We start from the raw sequence: 5,467 nt of genomic DNA on the forward strand, positions 1-5,467 counted from the left end.
GGCCATGACTCATCCGATGAAGAAATTATCGGAGTGATGAAGAATATGCTTTTCAATATCATGCATGGCATCCCCATAAATGAGCACGATTTCTTCATGAGGACTCTGGCAAATGTTGCACTTTCACCATTTGAGCTGAAGCCTTACGCGCCGTGGATCATGAGATTCCTCAGAACAAGGTCTTCACTCAACTACAAGGCTGATTTTCAGAATCACCTCAGCTACTTGCCCCCTATTGAAGTCCTCAAGCGGACAATTTCCTCATCTGATGAGAAGGGCAAGTCACCAGCTGTGATCGATGAAGGCATTCGTCCATTGGATGGTCAGTTCCGCAAAGCTGCATCTTACTCCACCAATGATGACTCTGCCACACATGATTCTGCTGCCAATGCTACCAAGACAAGTCCTCAAGCTACTGCTCCTCGTGTGCTGGCTGATCGTGAACTACTGATAAGTCTTCACCAGAAGGTGGATCACAACCACAAGTGGGTTAAGCGTCAGTTTGGTTCTATTCTTCACAACATGACTTCCACACATAATGCAGTGAAGAAAAACCACTACTACCTCCATGAAGTGTTTGATCGCACCTGGGCTATTCTGTCACATCTATATGGTGAAGAAGATCTGAAGCAAATGGGCTTCAAGGAAGACTTTGACTGGTCTGCTCCTCCTCCGAAGAGATACAAGAAGGTCAAGGTTCCTCCCTTGGTGGCCAGCTCATATTCTTCATCGCGCGACACGGACAAGCATGAAGACTTGGACGACACTGCAGCAGGCCCTACAACGACTCAAGACCCTGACAACACTGGCGCTCCTCCATCCACATGATATTCTTCAGGGGCGTTAGTCCTAAGTTTCAACCCTTTTGGTCATTCGATGACAAAGGGGGAGAAATTTGAGTTAGTCTTCAAGCGGGTCTATCCTATATGGGCATTTTTTTTGCTAAGTTACAACTCTCGTTCTTCTGATGACTTTGCTGGATTGAGTTGTAATCTTAAACTCTATGGTGACCTGATACTTTTGTTGTGTTCTTCTGCATGCTTATTCCTCATTAATGTTAATGCACGCATGCTGAATTACATCAGTCACCATATTTCATCATGCATTTCAAATTCTTCATATTATATATCAAATGCGTGTATGAATTACAAGATATAGGGGGAGATCTCCATGATTATACTCTTCAAGTGTGCAATTGCTTCAAAAGCAAAATTCCTCACTATGCACATCTTCAGGGGGAGTTCTTCTATATCTTGCAATCAAATTCCTCAATATCAGTATTTACACTTCACATGTTTATCCCCGTTGAAAACTTAACCTATATTGTCATCAATCACCAAAAAGGGGGAGATTGTAAGTGCATCTAGTGCCCCTTAGTGATTTTGGTGTATTGAAGACTTATAGGTTAAGGGACTGATGCGTTTGTGAGTGTACACAGGTATATAAGTCTATGAGGAGTTTGATATTTACAGAGAAAGTCGACCCCTAAAAATGAAGTTCTTCAACTAAAGACTCTGGATTTCTGAAGACTTTCTGAAGACTTTGAAAGTGAAGAAATTGGTGTGACCTTGAAGACTTGGTATTTATTCAAGGAACATGAAGCGTGAATATTTTTGTTTTTATAGTTTCATTTTCTCTTTCTTGAGTCATACGAAACACCGTACTGTTAAAGGGGGTCGAGGAAGTACTAAGGAAAAATTTCCATGTGATGCTCAACTCAAAATCCTACACCTACCAATCCCTTCGAGTGAAGCCATTGGAAATCTCATACAGTTCAGTCATATTCTTCAGTGAAAGAGACGAAGTTCTTCTGGTCTTTGAGGAATTTGTTCTGACTGAGGAGTTACGAATTCACCAGTGTGAATTGCCTACACAGTGAGGAACATGATAGCCCTGGGAATTTTGATAGTCAAAATTCCGACCGTTGCTGTGCTATGCGCCAGCGGTTCCAAAATATCTACCCACCTAATGGTCATATCAGACAAGGGCATTTATGTCTTATCATTTCGGGCTGCTCCCTAGGCTATAAATAGCCGCCCCCTTCAACCACTAGCTGGTTGGCTGCTCCAAGAGAAACTGACACTTGTCATTTGAGAGCAACCCATCCTCCAAGGACTTTGAGCGAAAATCATCAAGTGGGGAAAACCCAAAAACCCAACACCTACAAACCCAAAGTGATTAAGCATCACTGAAGAGATTGATCCTGCGTGGATCTGACGCTTGTTTCCTTTGAAGACTATGCTTCTTCCAGACGGTTAGGCGTCAAGGTCTAGAGCATCCAAGAGGAATTGTGGATCGCCGAGTGACCAAGTTTGTGAAGGTTCAGAAGTCACCTGAAGACTTACCACGAGGGATTGGGCGAGGTCTGTGTGACCTTAGCTCAAGGAGAATACGGTGAGGATTGTGTGTCCGAGACTGGGTGTCCTCGAGTTTAAATACTCAGCCGCTCCAACCAGATGTACAACTGAGACAACAGTTGGAACTGGTCTACCAAATCATTGTCTTCACCGAGCTTCCTGATTCTATTTCCTCAACTCTTTCATTTCCTCATGTATGTTGTTGTGTGCCTGTTCATATCTGTCTGAAGACATTGACTGAAGACTTTCTCAATTTCCTCAGTTCTATTTCTTCAGTCCGCTCGTCTTCTTCCTTGTGTTATCCTGTGTTTACGCTTTCTGTACTCTGTGCTTGTCTTCACTTCATCATGATGACTGTGCTTGTGTTCTGTTATGTTCACTTCTGAGTACTTATTCCGCTGCAAGTAGTTCTTCATTTAGGAATTTCCTCACCAGCAAATTCCTCAGTGAAGAATTCATAAAAATCGCCTATTCACCCCCCTCTAGTCGATATAACGCACTTTCAAGATCTTTATCGGTCGAACCGCAATGTGAACATATGATATTCCCTTTGTCATCGGTATGTTACTTGCCCGAGATTCGATCGTTGGTATCTTCATACCTAGTTGCTCGTTACCGGCAAGTCTCTTTACTTGTCCTGTAGTGCATCATTCTGTAACTAACTCATTAGTCACATTGCTTGTAGGGTTTCATATGATGTGCATTGCCGAGAGGACCGAGAGATACCTCTCCGATACTCAGCATGGCAAATCCTAATCTTGATCTATGCCAGCCCAACAAACACCTTCGTATATACCTGTAGAGCACCTTTATAATCACCCAGTTATGTTGTGACGTTTGATAGCACACAAGACATTCCTCCGGTGTTTGGGAGTTGCATAATCTCATAGTCGGAGGAATATATATTTGACACAAAGAAAGCAGTAGCAATAAAACTGGGCGATCATTATGCTAAGCTAAAAGATGAGTCTTGTCCATCACATCATTACACTAATGATGTGATCCCATCTATCAAATGACAACTCATGTCCACGGCTAGGAAACTTAACCATCTTTGATCAATGAGCTAGTCTAGTAGAGGCACACTAGGGACACGGTGTTTTGTCTATGTATTCAGACGTGTATCAAGTTTCAGGTTAATACAATTCTAGCATGAATAATAAACATTTATCATGAATAAGGAAATATAAAACAACAACTTTATTATTGCCTCTAGGGCATATTTCCTTCACATACCCCCTGATACTACCCATAGATTCATCAAAATAAGCAAACGACACAAAGAAAACAGAATCTGTCAAAAACAGAATAGTCTGTAGCAATCTGGAAACTTCGAATACTTCTGTAACTCCAAAAATTCTGAAAAATTAGGACAACCTGGGCAATTTGTGTACCAATCTTGTGCAAAAAGAATCAGATCAAACACACGCTCCTGTGAATTATGAAACTTATTTTTCCTGGGTGCAAAAGTTTCTGTTTTTCAGCAAGATCAAACCAACTATCACCGTAAGCCATCCAAAAGGTCTTACTTGGCACAAACACTAAATAAAACACAAAACCACATCTAACCAGAGGACGGATGAATTATTCAAAGCAAAACAGGAACAAAAATTAAATTGTGTTGCCTCCCAACAAGCGATATTGTTTAACGCCCTTAGCTTGGCATAAAAACACGTATAGATCTAGGTATTGTCATCTTTGGTATGCAATTCTTTTCTCATCAAATCCTCCAAAATCGTCTTAATAAATCTATCCTTTCCTTTATTTCCTTTCTAGTAGATGAACTTAAATCATGAAAAGGACTTTGACTAGTGATTTTGACATTCATAAACCCGTAATCAGGATCATCACCATATATATCATCATACAAAACACATATCTCGTTTCTAACAGGTTCTTTCATCATCTTATTCAACCAATCCCTGTTAAATCCTATATGAATTCCCCTTGTAATCGAATCAAGTTCTTCATAGGTCTCAAGGTACAAAGTTTGAGAGATTTCTAAATAGGGAACTCTCCTCCTAAGATTCTCACTATAAGATTGATAATCCCTAGATTCCAATCTACGCATAGTTTCTTTATCATGAAGTATAACTTCAATCGGAGGGTGTGCAACATCTTTATTATAAAAAGCAAAAATATCCCTAGCTTCTTGTATTGTAAAATCAAATTCTCGCATAAGGATGGTAGCAATGTTTTTAGCTATAGGATGATTAATGGTGGGGAGTTCGTAAAACACCTTTTGCAAAGCCGGATGGATGTGCACAAATTTTCTTTATAATTTCTCAACGAGCATAACAATGGCATCTGCATAGCAATTTGTATCAAGAAGAATAGATTTTTTACTCATAGGCATAGATCCCGTACAATCGGAGAATTCTTAAATAACGCTTTTCCCAATAATATTACCTTCCCCCACACGATTTTTTTTTGTTTTGTAATTAGGAGGAGTTTCAGTTTCGTGATCCAAAGAACAGGATCCAAGTTTTTCCTCAAGATTCTCAACGATAACCTCCCCAAATTCAGACATGATGACAACAAACCAATCTAGCAAACAAGCAAACAGAAAGCAAACGAAAAGACGAACGAAAGAGGGGCGAAGAAAAAGGGCAAAGAAAAAGGGCGAGGAAAAGGGAGAATCTTTTCGAAAATTGTTTTAGAAGTGGGGGAGAGGAAAATGAGAGGAAAATGGCGAATAATGTAATGCACGAGATGAGAGGTTTATGATGGGTACTTGCTATGTCTTGACTTGGCGTAGATCTCCCCGGCAACAACGTCAGAAATTCTTCCTGCTACTTCTTGAGCTTGCGTTGGTTTTTCCCTCAAAGAGGAAAGGGTGATGCAGCAAAGTAAAGATAAGTATTTCCTCAGTTAGAGAACGAAGGTATCATTCCAATAGGAGACAACGCACAAATCACCAAGACCTGCACAAACAATCAAACAACTTGCACCCAACGCGATAAAGGGGTTGTCAATCCCTTCACGGTTACTTGCAAAAGTGAGATCTGATAGAGATAGATGAAACTAAACAAAAGGTAAAGTAAATATTTTTGGTTTATAGATCAGAAAGTAAAATGTTGCAAAATAGTAGATTGAAAACTTATATGATG

This window comes from Triticum aestivum, chromosome 3B, assembly GCF_018294505.1.
Source record: "Triticum aestivum cultivar Chinese Spring chromosome 3B, IWGSC CS RefSeq v2.1, whole genome shotgun sequence".
In the NCBI taxonomy this organism is placed as follows: domain Eukaryota; kingdom Viridiplantae; phylum Streptophyta; class Magnoliopsida; order Poales; family Poaceae; genus Triticum; species Triticum aestivum.